Here is a 15,412-nt window from a genome sequence, read left to right as displayed (position 1 = left end):
GCCGCCGCCGCCGCTGCTGGCCGGCGCCACCGCCGCTGCCTCGCAGGAGCCCGACAGCCCGTGCCGGCTGAAGACCGTCACGGTGTCCACACTGCCCGCCCTGCGGGAGAGCGACATCGGCTGGAGCGGCGCCCGCGCCGGGGCCGGGGCTGGGACCGGGGCCGGAGCCGCCGCCGCCGCGTCCCCGGGCTCTCCTGGCTCTGCCGGCACAGCCGCCGAGTCGCGCCTCCTGCTCTTTGTGCGCAACGAGCTGCCGGGGCGCATCGCGGTGCAGGACGATCTGGACAACACCGAGCTGCCCTTCTTCACCCTGGGTAAGGCTGGGCGCCGGCACACGCTGGATCCCAAGGAACCCCGAGCCCCTGCGTGAGGCCGGACGGGTGGGGGCGCCCTGGGGATCCCCGCCCGGGGCTGCCCCGAGTGGGGTTGGCAGAGGGTAGAGAAGGGGCCCGGAGGTCGCACAGGTGGTTGGAAAGGAGTGTGGGGGAGGAGGTTCTGGAGAGCGCGCGGCGGGAGCCTGGGGGCGTGCCAACCCTCCAGAGGTGGGAACCTGCCCCTCTGCGTCTCAGTCCGGACCTTGAGCTCTGCCTGATCCATCCCGGACACCGGAGACCCCATTCGCAGAAGGTGCTCTGGCTAGGGGCCGGAGCATCCCAGATCCTAAGCCAGTTTCGGGTCGAGCCGCCCACTTCTCCTCCGGGCAACGCCACTGGCCACCCGCCGTCACCGCCCCCTCGCTCTCGCCTCGGAGTTGCGGGTTCTGCCCTTCCACATGGATTTTTCATGAGAGTCGGAAAGGAGTAGCTCCATGTGGAATCGCTCAACCCGCAAAAGCGTGGCTTCCGCAGGCTGAGTGACCTTGGACAAGTCGCTTCCCTTTTCTGGGCCTCAGTTTTGGCCATCTGTGAAATGGGGCTGGAGAGACTTGAGTGGTTTCTGAGAACTGGGATTCAGAGTCCGAGGTCTCCACGTTTAGAGCCTCCCTCTACCCGCGTTATCGCCTTCCCTTTCTACCCACCTCCAGGCAGAGAGCAGGTTTGTCCTTGCAGCTCACTCCCTGGGCTAATAATAATAACTTAAAGACAAGAAAAAGGAGAGGAGAGGAGACGGGTGTGGGTGGGGGGCTCCAACGGAAAAGTTAATCAGAAAAGTTCGCCAGCAGCTTGCTGCCTGCTGGTTCCCTGAGCGAATCCCGGCGGAGTCGGCCCTTCAGTGGAGCTGTGGGAAGCGCCGCTGATTTCCCACCCGGGTAATTGATAGCTTAATTGTCTCGGAGAGCGTTTACAAAAATGTTGTTCCCCTTAGCTCTTCCGCGCTCGCTGCTTGCTCGCTCTCCCCTTCCCTCTTGGGGGCGCGGGGCCGTATTGGTTGTCGGAGTCTGGCCAACAACAGCGCCCGTGAGGCACCAGGGGCTCGCCCAGACCCCGAGCTCTTCTTCCCCGGGTCTGTGCCTCGGCGGGATCCGCCTCGGGCACTGCAGGGTGACGGGCCTTCCAGGTGAGAACCTTTACGATCCCTGAACTTCCGAGGTTAACTCCTTGCTCACCTGAAAAGACCCACAGAATAATCAGCGGACTAGGCTCCGCTCTCCTGGTAGCCCTGATATTGTTAAAAGTATTTTTGTGACCCGCTCCCCATCCTTTCAAGCTACCGCCTCTGGGGATTTGAGCGAGTGCCAGTGGTTCCCCTGCTGAACTTGAACCTCGGGGTTCGGGCCCCTGTACCCGCCCTCGCAGGCTGTAACCTGAGCGTGCCGAGCGTTCCCGGAGGCGAGGCAGCGGAGCGCCCTGCAGGGTCCCCGGGGACTCCCCGCGGCGCTCGTCTGGGGTGCGACGCACCAAACAAACAGACACACACACGCATACACGCGAGCGGACACACACAGACCAGTACTCTTCCCACGTGCACCCGTGGGGCTGCCCCTGTCCGAGAAAGGGAAGGAGGGTGGAGGTGGTGTTCCTTAGAGAGCCGCCGGACTAACCTCACGCTCACCGCTGGCTCTTGCCACCTCCGCGTGGGGAAGGGTCTTTCTGGAGACACAGAAGGTATCCCTTCACTACCACTTCCAATCCTGCCCTTCTCCCTTCATCCTTTAGATCTCTCTACTCCGGGGTACTCGGAGAGATGAGGGGTAGAAATCCTCCCGCCCCCCAAACGGCCATTCAAGTGAAGGGATGAGAGGATCCTTGGGTATGGCCTGACTTGGCAGTGAGGACCACAGAGCATTTCAAGTCTTCGAGGATATGGAGGACCTGGTCCAGCCACCCATATAGGTGCCCCGGGATTCCTGGAACTGACAATCTTTGCCATTTTTAACTTTGGCTTTCGAACAGGATGGGTGCCTGTGAGCCTGGGACAAGCTGAGTAAGGAGCTGAGTGAGGAACTAGAAGTCTTGATTCCCCCAGGACCCATGTGTTGCTTGAGAGTCTCCTGGCAACAACCTGCACATGGAGCCTTCCCCCTCCTCTGATGCATGGCCCCTGAGTCTGGCAGCTTGGGACCCTCTGCACCTTGGAGAGCACGGGGCTGGCCTCCTTGGCAGCGCTGAGCCCTTTGGTTGCTTGCGGGGGATTGGGTTCTTGCCTCCTCCTTTTCCCCCTAGCGCCCTGGGCTGGCAGCTTTAGGCGCTCCCAACGGGGATTTGGCTAGCGAGGTAGTCACCAGATGGCTGGGTATAGCAGGAGCTGTGTAGGGAGACGTGGGATTTTTATTTGTGTTGGTCTTCGACTGTTTGTGTGTAAACACGGAGTGCACAATGAGCTCTGGGAGGGCCTAGCATTAGGAGTTTGGGTGGGGCGGGCGGCTGGGGGTTGGGGAGTGGGAGGGGTGAGGTGGGGGTGGTAGGAGGGGTGGGTGTGGTGGGAGGGGTGGGGTTGGGGCTGATACTATGAGTCATTTATGGCCATCTCTTTCTAGTGTCCCAAGGCAGCCCCATCCCATCCCCAGACTTTTAAACATCCTGCCTAGCGTTTGTCTCTGGCGAGTTGGGCAGCTTTCACTATCAGCTTGTCAGTTCAGGGGATTCGGACATGGCCAGTGCCACAGCTGGGCATGCAAAGTTGGTAAATGCCAATTTCTGTCAATAGTGGGGAGTGTGAAGCCACCACTAGGGGGTGATGGTGTCCACCAAAGCCCTCTGGTCACTTTGGGTCCTGGGACCAGAATTAGTGGGGGTAAACCATCCCTGGTATTAAAGGGGGACAAACAAAAGGGAGAATTCTCAGTTTGCTCAAACTCAAATGGGGGACCTCAAGGTAATTTTGCACATACTATCTCCCATCTGCATGCACCAAGGTCACCTTCACACTTAACCCTGCCTCCCTCCATTCTGCCTCTTTTGTTTCAGTTAGCAGCTATTATTGATAATGCCCATTCTGGAAGCAAGTCTCTTTTTTTTTTTTTTGCAGATCCTTTCCTTTTTGTATTTCTAGTCTCCCTATCAAATTTCAGCCTACCTTAAGTAGATGAAAGTTTCCTTCAGATGTGAACTATCTCCAAAGTTTGTTTGCCTGGGACTCTTCTTTAGGATCTGATTATAAGTCAATGACATTGACAAAGTGAATCTCCCTGAAAGTGTCGAAGAATAGCAAATAGTTATTGAATCCTTAATGTGATGCTAAGAGCTTTCTTCCTGCCTTGTATTATTAGTTCACATAACATATATGGAGTGGGCTCTACTGTTACTCCCATTTGCCAGATGAAGTATTTTTAGAGAGGTCAAACATCTAATCCAAAGTCATACCGGGAATAAATGGCAGACCTGGAACTGGAATCCTGATCTGCCAGACACCTACATTCTTGTAGGTTGCTAAACTGGCATTCTGAACCAAATATGAAGTTTATGCAGGTTATGGTGCTGAGTAGAGAGGGATAACAATCATCAGGATTGTTAGACAAGACTTTTCTCCAAAGGAACTTCAGCTACCTTGGTGAACTGACCTATGTAAGTTTGAAAGTGAAACATGAATTAAATGACATCCAATGACCCTTCCAGCTCAAAGTTTCGTGACTTTTGGATATCAAAAGGCATTTTATTCATTGGTGCCAATGAGTGATGGAGATGATACATTCTGTAGCATCAGGGAAGGAAGGCATTTCTGTAGACTTGGAGAAGATTGGGGACACTTTCTGGACCAGAAAGAACCTGAACTAAGCCTTGGAGGATTTAATAGGCAAAATGAGGAAAAGTTGAATGCTAAAATGCAGCTTAGAAATTTAATGCTGGTTAGGATCTGGAAATCTCAGCTTGGCTCACTGTGACCTTGAATAAGTCATTTATCCCCCAGAGCTTCAATTCTTTCTGCTGCAATATGAGTGGGTAGATGAGCTCTAAAATAATCCTTTCGTGTAAAGATTCTATGAACTTGAAGTGCCCTGACCTACTCCGTGACTCTGATAGCTCCTCTTGCTTTGTACTGTCTGTTTTCCTTTACTGGTAACATGAGGGTGGTGGGAAGGACTGATAGAAAAGAAAGAACTTGAGCCGGAACAACTGCCAGCCCAGGGCTTCTAAGGTGAACCTGCATGTCACTCAGTCCTCACTTACCCCAGGTGGCCCCGGGGTCTGCTTGTGGATTTAGCTTTCATTCCCACAGGCAGGGAAATGTCATCCTTTTTTCTGTGCTTGATAGCGGTCAGGCAAGACTGTTTACCACCTGCTTTGACTCAGCAAAAGCAGGTAAAAGTAATAAAATTGAATAAGCACGCATTGTCAACTTTTTTAGTAATTTGCTTGCCATATCAACCTGACAGGAGAGGCGTGTTCTCTGTATTTGGGAGAGGGAGTGTGAAGAAAGAAAAGCTATTCATTAGTCTGTGTTTAAGTACACTTGCATGCATAGAGCTGGCGTGGTCCCAAAGGACCGTCCCAAAGGATGCTTTATGCAAGAAGCTTATGGCCTGGAAGGAGGAGGAAGATTCGGTTTGAAATGCCAACTTGTTCAAGTCAGCAAGGGTTCCTTGAGGGAGTGGGGGGCCAGGAACCTGGCCAGAAGAATTGTTGGGAGAAGGGAGTTTAGCCACGGAGAGCTGGAGAAGCTTCCTTTAAATGTCAACAGTGAGCTGAGTGTGGTGGCTACTTGGGAGGCTGAAGCAGGAGGATCACTTATACCCAGAAGTTTGAGGCTACAGTGAGCTGTGCCCATATCACTGCACTCCAGCCTGTGTGGCAGGGGGATACGTTGTCCATAAAGAAAAGTCTACACAAATGAGGAGTATGTTTTCTTTTGGAGAAGGGGAGGGTGTCTGATTCTAACGAATGTCTTGAAAAATCTGAGAGGATAGAGCTGAGCCCTACAGGAGGCTGTGTCCCCTGGAGCTTTCCAACAACCCAGTATGCTGACCCCTAATGGTAATACAATCCACCTTATAGGTATTCAAGCACAGACTGGACCTCTGTTTGGCAGACATTTGAAGAAAGGACCCACACCCTTGCAGACATTTGAGTTGTATACCCTTATTGCTTTCTGGTTTGGTTCTAAAGGTGGGCAATGAGTGCTTACTCAATTTTGCTTTAACCTGCTTTTGCTGAATCAAAGCGGGTGGTAATTTTTTTGGAGGGAGGAAAAAATGCTTACAAATAGTCATAAGCTGTGTCTTCTCTAGGGGTTTCTGACCACAGAATGTTCATTAGCATCAATTCCGCTCTTCTTTTATTATGTGTGAGAGAAAGATTCTGTGATGGAGAAGCAAGAAAATGTGATTTCTCAAAACAAAGATATGTTTAAAACAATGCATGCTATTTCTTCATTTGGTCACCAAGTCCCTTACTGCTAAATGAGATATTTGGGTAGCAGTTAAACTTCAAGTTCCCATCTTGGTGTGATGGTCTAGGTTTCTGGGACATTGTAAACAAGGGTCTTGGGCGAGGTGGTGTTTAGTGACCTCTGATCTAATTCTACTCTTTTCCATTTACTTCCCTCACTCCATACCCCACCCTACTTCTTTCCATCTCAAAGCTGATGAAATTTATTTAATGCTCAGAGCAGAGTGAAATATGTTGTCTCCCCTCAGAAAGTACTATGTTTCTGAGACTGCATAGGGCGGAGAGAGGGGAGAGTTCATTTCAGCCATTAGCAAGGCTTAGATTTGGTCAAGGCAGACCAGATTTGCTATTTCTTTGGGGGTCAGTGATACCAACCTAGGCAGCAGAGCTCTGCAAGCTTTGGCGTGACCGACGGCTTGATCATTTTCCTGAACTGGGCCCTCAGTCTGCAAAACTACTCTGTGATTTTAATTTATAGCAGATGCAGCAGGAGGATTGACTAGGCCTTTGGCTGGCAAAGCCTCCTGCTCCTCACCTCCTTGCTTTGTTATACACTAAGCCTTGTTTGCCATAGGCCATTGTGAACGTGTGTGATGTGGGGAGAGGAGAATAGACTGACAGTGACTTCTTGAATGAAGTCTGGAAAACTGTCACTGCAACCGTCGACTTTGATGGGCTCCCACCATCACAGACTCATAGGGCACTGAATTCAACCCCTCCATTTTATATGGTAACACTGAGGCCTAGACAAGGGGAGAAACCTACCCTACAGTCCAAATGTAAGCCCAGTTGTCTTGAATCCCACACTGCCTCTTTCTATCACATTCCTGGGCCTCTCACAAGAGCCATTGGGTTTAAACACATCACAGATTCTACAAGTTAGTTCAACATCATAAAGGAGGACACTCTTTCCTTTTCCCCTTGCCAAAAAAAAAAAAAAATCTACAAGGAAAAATCTCTTTAGGGAAATTGAATTGGTTTTCCTGCCTGAGTATCCAACTGATTGGCACCAATCTATCCTAAGCACCTGAGTTGATGGGTTTTGTTCTGGGGCAGAAGGAAGCCTCACTGCCTGTCACCCTAGGTGCCTTTGGGGGTGGGTGGAGGAAGTCTGCTCTTTTCCAGGAAAGGAAAAAAAGAGTCAGGTTTAACCTTGGGGTGCAGCAGCATTAGAGGAGGCTTCCTTTCCAGAGCTGATAGTCTCCCAAGTTCTCATACTGACCAGCTAGTGGCAACAAAAGATTAACTATAGTGAGAGAGAGAACTGGTTTTTTTTTCCCTTGCAACAGAGCAGACAGCCTTTCTGCCCCAGAAAGAGGCAGGCACCAGTGCTCAATGAGAGTTGTTCTATTCTCTAGCACTTGCTCTCTCCTTTCACTGGCTTTTCTCTACTGATTATAGCTCTTTTGGACAATAGCCCCCCAAAAGAACTCCCTTTTGAATGGAAAAGGAGTGGGTGGTGACTATGCAATGCAAGATTCAAAACTGAAATATGTGTAGCTTTCTTACTAGCATACTAGAATATATAAGCATCCAAGTCTGTGAGTTGAAATTTGACAAGGATGTTGTAGGTTACAAACTATGAAGGGAAACTACTTCATCCCCAGTGCTGCAGTCACTATCAAGCTCAGGCCTCAACACTTCTCTCTACTACAATTTCAACAGTCAACGCACTGGTCTGTCTACCTCTAGTCTTACCCCTCTAATCCATCCTCTGTACTTGCAGACAAAGTGATTTTATTAAAAGCCCAAATCTGATAATGGCCATCCTCTTGTAAAGCACTTCACTGGTTCCCCATTGTTCTGAAGATGATGAATTTCCCCCTCCCTATCGTAGTAGTACAAGGTCCCTGATCACGCTCTGCCAGATTGTTCTCTACTAAGAACCCTTCCTTCTTATTCAGCACCTTTACCTCACCACCCACCGGGGAAATGCCTTCTTACCTTTCAAGACCGAATTCAGGTGTCAGCTTATTTTTGAAGCCTTTTCTGACCCTTCTGTACCAGAGTTGAACACTCTGAGCCTTGGTGCCCACTATCAATAAAGACTGCTATAATCATAGCCAGGCCCTTTGCATTACTGACCACTAGTGATGTGAGAGGCACTGTTCTGTGTACCTAGGATACATCAGAGAACAAAAGACAAAGATCTGTGCATTCAGAGAGCTTTTATCCCTCTGTGTTTGTGTGTGTTTGTGTGTGTGTGTGTGTGTGTGTGTGTGTGTTAGGGAGGGGACAATGACAACAGACATAATAAGTAAATTATGTAGTATGTGAGAAGATGAAAAATTCTACAGAAAAGGGAAAAATTAAGGGAAAAGAGAATCAAGAGTTCTGAGATAAGGACATGGGTTTTAATATTAAATAACATAGAATGAGAAGAGCTTATTGAGAATGTGAGATTGGAACAAAGGCTGAAGTAAGGGGAAGGAGTTCGCCAAGCAGGTATCTAGGAAAAGTACATTCCAGGCAGAGAACAGCTCCTAGCTGGATAATCCAAGCTGATTATCTAGTTTAGGAGCACACCTGGACCTTTCAAGGGACAGCATGAAGGTCGGTGTGGCTGGAATGCAGTCAACAAGTGGTGGTAGAGGAGGAGGAGTGGCAGGACAGGATGTCAGAGAAAAAAAGAAGAGCCCAGTCATGTAGGGCCGTACAAACTACTGTCAGGATTTGTGCTTTGACTCTGAGTGAAATCAAGAGCTCTGCAGAATTTTAAGCAAAAGAGTGCCAAGGTCTGACTTATGTTTCACAAGAATTTCCCACACTGCTCCAAACAGGACCAACGATGGGTGCAGGAAAGCCCAAAGGAGTCTCTACTGATGAAAAGTAAAGGTGGCTTGGAGCAGAGCGAGACCAGAATTTACGCTGTATGTTTCCTCATCTGTCTCACACTGTTTGCCTGTGTACCCTGTGAGCAGCTAATGTACCTCCTTCATCTCTGGGGCTGTGGTGACTCACCCTTTACTTGGCACATTGTAGGTGTGCAGGAGATCTTAGAGAACTAGAACTCTGGGTTTGCTAAGTGTCATCCCAGAATCCACAGTAGACAAAACTTAAGATGGGCTGAAATTGCACCATCCATCCCCCAGAGCCTTCCCTCTTCTAAGCACCCGTAGCCATTGCTGCTTCCTTATCCTGTCTCCTGGTTATTTTGGGGTGATTGCAGGATAGCTAATGAGAACAATGTGATTAAAGGAAAGATCATTGTGTTTGGAGAAGACTCTGTCTTGAGCAGCTTGGAAAGCAGGTAAATGATTAGAACGTTTGCATTGTAGCAAACAAAGAGACAATACAAGTTTCAGGGAAATGATACACCATGGTTCCGGGTGTATCATGATATCGAATATCAGAAATGGAAAAATTTAGGACATTATCTAAATGAAACACTTCTATATAAAGATGGGGAAATCAAGGTCACCAAGCCTGTGGTAAAGCAGATGCCAGATCCCAGATCTACTGAACCCTATGTGTTTTCCTTCCATCTTAGGGAAGGGCAGCTGGGAATCTGGGGACAGGAGGAGTTGGAATTCCAGAGTTGTAATGTAACTGGACTTTATCATCTTAGCATAGGATAGGCTATGAAAACCGTGAGCATTTTATGTAACGTGTACTATGCCCCAGGTGCCATGATGGTACATTTGTTATGTATTCTTTCCACAGTGCTGAAGGACAGATGTAGTTCATCCCATGTCACAGGGTGAGCTCTGAGGCTCAGAGGAGTGAAGGAACCTACCCAAGATCACACAGCTATTATACAGCTAAGCTCAGTCCAAACCCAGGTCTGCCTGGTTCTGTAGTCTATGTTCTGTCTGCCTTGCATGCTGCATAGAACAAGAGATGCTCTCAACTTTTCATCTCTAGACTCTTACTTCTTATGTCATCCTCTTCTCATTACCAAGAAGTTGTAGGCAGTTCTTATACAGGAACTTCAGGTGTGACAGCCTCACAGGCCCAAGGGACTGAGCACCTTGTTCTGTGCTGCCAGGAGCTGACTCAGCAGCTCCCCAGGCCCCTTTGCTTGCTCCTTGCTGCTTTGCCGAGACAGCATCAGGCCTTGTCTCATACTCTCCAGAGGCCTCTTGTTATTCCTGGACCCACTTGACAAGCAAACTCCTATGTTTCTGTACCTTCTTGGTTTCCTTCCTCTCTCCTTCCCTCCCTCTATTCTTTCCACCTTCCCTCCTTTCTTCCCCATCCCCTTTCCTTCTTCTTTTTTCCCTTTTCTTCTTTCCCCCCAACCTTTTTTTTTTTTTTCCATTATTATACTTTAAGTTCTAGGGTACATGTGCACAACGTGCAGGTTTGTTACATATGTATACATGTGCCATGTTGGTGTGCTGCACCCATTAACTCGTCATTTACATTAGGTATATCTCCTAATGCTATCCCTCCCCCCTTCCCCCTCCCCACAATAGGCCCCGGTGTGTGATGTTCCCTTTCCTGTGTCCAAGTGATCTCATTTTTCAATTCCCAAAGAGTTGTCTCCTTATGCTCTGCCAAGTGTTTACTAGGGGACCAGTGATCTTGTCTTCTGAGAAATTTGTGTAAGCTCTATGTCCTTTCTTGGGAAATGATCAGGGTGTCTGAGATGTAGCCGCTATCCTGCTAGGTGAACTTGCTTATTACTCCTGCTCAACCTTGTCAGATTTGTCCACTCAGTACTTCTTAGCATCATTGTGCAGTTTTTGTGTTTCCTCCTTGAATATGGGATCTATATTATACATACACACACATGTAATATATTATAATGCTGTAAAAATCCAAATATATAGTGTATCCTTCTAGATTATTAGAACGAGGTAAAATGATGCCTTTGAGATCCAACCCAACTCCTCCATCTATGTAGCAAAGACAAGGACATTTTCCAAGGTCCTGCCGCTAATCCACAGCACAGCCAAGTCTCTAGCTCAGGTCCTCTGATGGTGGCAGTGTGCTTGAGTGGGACTTTGGCCAGGTCTGAGGACCAAAAGCCCTGGGATCAAATCCCAGATGTGCTAATTCCTAGCTTTAGATTTATGTATACCACTCCTCCGAGCCTCTGCTTACCCATCAATAAAATGAAGAAAACATCATAGTCACTTAGTTTTGGAGAGCCCTCCATAACCACATTTTAGTCAGCACCGGGCACTGTGCTAACTTTTTACTTACATTAAGCTGTGTGATCCTTATGGAAATAGTGTGTGCAAAGCACCTAGCGCAGTGTCTGGTACACAGCTTGGGCTCTGTGCCTCTTCGCCACCTGGAATCCTTTTTTTGGAAGGAGGTGGAGGTATGAATCAATAATGAATGTAAATTTCCTTTCCCCTCCCCCTCTTTCCACTCCCTTATGCTCCTCTTATGCCTCCTCTCCACCTCCCCTCCTCCCCACCAAGGCAAAAAAGGATGAAATTGACCATTGATGTCTGCTCATTCTCTTGGAGCTGGGGGAAGCTGGGGAAAGCAGGGAATTCCGGGGTTGTTTGAGGACAGTTGGGACAGAAGAGCTCTTAGAGACTGAGTCTAAGGCAGGTGGGTGTTGTGGGAGCAGGCGGGGCAGAATCCTCTCCCTTCTGGTGGTGGCTGGCTGACAAAGCCTTGCTCTCATGCACCCGGGGAAGTCACGAGTGGCTTTGCAAGCAGCCGAAAAGGGAAGGAACATTTCCATTAGCAGAATCAGCAGTAAAGAGATTTCCAGTCACAGTAATAGCTGCATTTGGGGGAATCATTTCAGTGGTGGTTGTGGGCGGAGGAGGGAAGGGGTGGGACACTGGGGGAAGGCATCAGGGGGAAGGCACAGTCTGGTCTACTTGCACAGAGCTGGGAGATAGCACCAAATGAGAGCCAGGTGCCAGACAGGGTGACTATTCAGGAGCAGGACTGATCCTTTGACAAACATTCTGGATTCCCTATTGTCCTCCAAATGGACAGAGCTCCATTCTAGAGGGTCCCCATGGGAGGCTGCACAGTTATTCAATGCTTCCTTTCCTCTGATTATCTGAATTACTCTTTTCAAGACTTTTACAGTTAACAGCAACTTGTTTGGCTCCCGGGATTTGTAGGTGGAAGAGTTTCCAGATTATTTAACCCAGGCTTTCCTCAAATTAGCTGCTCATCAGAATCACCATAGACCTTGGGCTCTCAAGGCCAGACCTGCTGAGGTTCCTGGGGAGAGGACTGGGAATCCGAACTTCAGCAAATGTACTGACACCCTGGCCTGTACCTAGAGAACCTCTGTGAAGTGAAGCCCTGTGAGAAACTCTTCAGCCTCATCCTCTGATGTTCTTTTCCTCCCTTGAGGCTCTAGCCTCATTAATGACTTGCAAATGTCTGAGGGTAGCATGCTCATTCTCTTCTCTCTGTTGAGATTGTTTTTGTATTCCTGGTTCACGTGGCCAACTCTTAGACTTAGCTGTAGCATCTGCTCTAAGGGGTGTCATCTGTAAGAAGCCTTCTCTTTCTCCTCTTGGGCTTAGGTTTCTTTTTCCTGTAGACCTACATACCGTCCATCACACCACCACCACCACCCCACCCCACTCCCTGTAGGGTTGCCATGTTTAGCAAATAAAAATACAGGATGCCAAGTTAATTTTAATTTCAGATAAATAATGAATACTTGTTTAGTATAAGTATGTTCCATGCAGTATTTTGGACATACTTACACTAAAAATGTCTCACTGACTATCTGAAATTCAAAGTGAACTGAGCGTCCTTTATTTTATTCAGAAGCCCGTAGGAAACCTGTGTTTCTCTCCTTCTTGTCTGGGATCACACTATTGATGTGTGATTTGCCCCCCAAACCTGCTCTACCCACATCTCCCTGTCTCAAGAAATCAAACTATTATTAGCCTAGTTTTTCAAGCTAAGCAGTCATTCTTCATCCTTTTCCTTGCCTCTCACGCTTTCAGTCAGCTAACCCTGATGGTTTTGCTTCTAAAATGATTCTCAGGCAAGGTGCGATGGCTCACGCCTATAATCCCAGGTCTTTGGACGCAGAGGCGGGCAGATCACTTTAGGTCAGGAGTTTGAGACCAGCCTGGCCAACATGGTGAAACCCCCTCTACTGAAAATACAAAAATTATCCGGGTGTGGTGGCAGGTGCCTGTAATCCCAGCTACAGGGGAGGATGGGGCAGGAGAATCTCTTGAACTGGGAAGGTGGAGATTGCAGTGAGCTGAAATCACACCACTGCACTCCAGCCTCCGTGACAGAGCTAGACTCTTTCTCAAAAAACAACAGATTTTCAGAATTAACTTTTCATAGTTTTCACTGGCATCACCTTCATCCAAGCTGCCGTCCTTTCCCACATCAGCCTCCTAACTGGTCTTCCTGCTGCCTCTCCATTCTCTGTCCTTTCTTTATGCCATACTACATATAGCCCATGGGCCAAATCTAAACAATTGCTTGTTTGTTTGTTTCAGCTCATAAGCCTATTAGCTTTTTAAAAATAGTTGACAAAAAGTCAAAATAAGAATATTTGTTGACATGTGGCAATCATATGAAATTCAGATGTCAGTACCTATAAATAAAAATGTACTGGAACACAGCCACATGCCTTTGTTTATGTGTTGTCTGTGGCTGCTTATGGTCTATAATGACAAAGTCAAGCAGTGGCAATACAAAGTATCTGGCCTGCAGAGCTTAAAATATTTATTAACTGGCCCTTTACAGAAAACATTTGCCAACCTCTGCTCTACACAGTAGCCAAAATGATGTCTTCCAAACAATAAATTATATTTTGCCACTCCCCTGTTTATGACCTGCAATTATTTCTCATTGTTTTTAGGATAAAATCCTCATTCTTTTTCAGTGTCTACAAAATTGTAAATAATTTGCCTTTCTCTCTGAGTTGCCTTCTACCATTTTCTCCCTTGCTCACAAAACTCGAATATTACCTCTTCCAAGTAGTCTTCCTGGACCAAAGTAGCACCCTTATACACCACACTCTTGGCTATCTCAGTTATTTTTAAAAGCCTTTACCTGACAGGTTCTTGGAGGTAGGGAGTGTGTCTTGTTCATCATTTTGCTCCCTCAGCTACATAGTTGAGGGACATCACACTGTAGGTTCTGAGTAGATATTTCCTGACAAAATGGGCAGAAATGGGGGTGATAGTTTGTGAACACCACTTCTGATGGATCACTACCTCATCAGGTTGTTCTGTTGTTTATTAGGAGGAGGATTCCAGGAGCTAAAGTTTATAAAGTATGTTCAGCAGTACCTGGTGCTTAGTACATGCTACCTATGTGTTTGTTAAATAAACAAAAGGAAATAAGCCTGTACCTTAATCCCTAATACCAGCCCCCTCCCTACCCCTCGTTTGCAGTTGGAGAGAGCTTGGGATCACTCGAAGCAAGTCATGTGGGTAAAGATCTCATGGAACCCAGAGGCAGTGTAATATGGTGGAGAGGACTAGAACTAGAAATCGTGGGTTTTGGTCCTAGTTCCGCTGGGTGTCTGTGGTCAAGTCTCCTCCTTTTTTCCAGGCTTTCCCTCATCTCTAATGTAATGAGATTAAACTAAGTGATCCCAGGAGCCCAGGAGGGAGAGAAGGGTTCCCTCTGGGAACTTCTGAGGCTAGAGTTACAGTTAGATAAAGCTTTCTCCTTTCCTTCTCTCCCTGTCCTTTCTGGGGCCTCTGAAGATCAAACACTCAGCTCTGAACCCAGGTGCGACTAGAGTTTTCAAGCCCAGTCTCGCACTAATTTATTAGGGAACCTTCTTCAATTACTTTCTCTCTAGCTTTCCCCAGGGAGGGGGACTGCCCAAAGTAACCAATTACCGGTCTGCCAATGGCGGGGTTCCTACTGTCCCTCCCTCCCCTCTTTTCTCTCTCTCTTTTATTGTTCTGACCTCTTCAATCCATCTCTCCAAACCACAGAAGCCTCTAGGGAATTGCCCCCCCACCCCCAACCCCCTGCTCACCTGCCTGCCTGCTTCCAGGAGGGAACAGAAGTTCTGTCCTCCCCACAAAAACAGAAGTTCTGTCCTCCCCACAAAAACAGAAGTTCTGTCCTCCCCACAAAAGTAGAGCAGGTGGAAAGGCTGATGGCTGAGAAAGGGCAGCTGCAGAGCTAGGAAAACCAAACAGGTTTTGCAAGTCTGGTAAGTACACAGCTGTGCTGAATTTGGAGGTAGTGCCTGGAGTCTAGTCCTGTTTCTGCCATTGATTTGCTGTGTGACCTTAAATAAATGGCAGTCCTTTTTTTGGCCTCAGGGAAGATTAAGTGAATATTGTAAGAGCCAGGTCTCCTTCAGGGAAGCGGGGAAGATTGGGCTGCATAGGCTACTCCAAGAGAGAGGAGAAATCATCCAGTCTGGTTTGCTGCAGAATCCCATGTGCCTAGAGATGTGCCCATCATATAGTAGATACTCAATAGATATTTTTTGAATGAATAAATGAATAATCAGTGGAAACTATGTTTGGCCATGCTGCCACTGTCCACTTCTGTATTCATGACTGACATTGCTAATCAATCACTTAATGAAAACCAGAGATTCTTAGTGCAATGCCTCATCAATCACTACCAGTCAACTGGGATTAGCATAGGGGATGAATTTTATTCCCATTTCCTAGACTAAACCAGTTCAACCTGAAAACCTTTGCCTCTCTGCCTTGTGTTAAGAACTTTTAGTAATTCTTCAGTGGTCCTTCCATCCCAGACCCTGT

At 47.8% G+C, this 15,412-nt stretch overlaps 1 protein-coding gene across 1 annotated transcript in view; it reads left to right on the top strand.

Annotated features, from left to right (window-relative positions):
* Positions 1 to 6: 6 nt before the first annotated feature.
* LOC108530051 (astrotactin-2-like) overlaps positions 7 to 15,412 on the top strand; it is a 562,148-nt gene continuing 546,742 nt past the window's right edge. The window contains exon 1 of the mRNA XM_017872710.1: positions 7 to 314. The gene's annotated coding sequence lies outside the window, so the exon portion shown is untranslated. The remainder of the gene's footprint in view (positions 315 to 15,412) is intronic.

The sequence above is a fragment of the Rhinopithecus bieti genome, unplaced genomic scaffold, assembly GCF_001698545.2.
Source record: "Rhinopithecus bieti isolate Rb0 unplaced genomic scaffold, ASM169854v2 scaffold_7605, whole genome shotgun sequence".
Lineage (NCBI taxonomy): Eukaryota > Metazoa > Chordata > Mammalia > Primates > Cercopithecidae > Rhinopithecus > Rhinopithecus bieti.
This window is presented reverse-complemented; position numbering and strand designations above follow the sequence as displayed.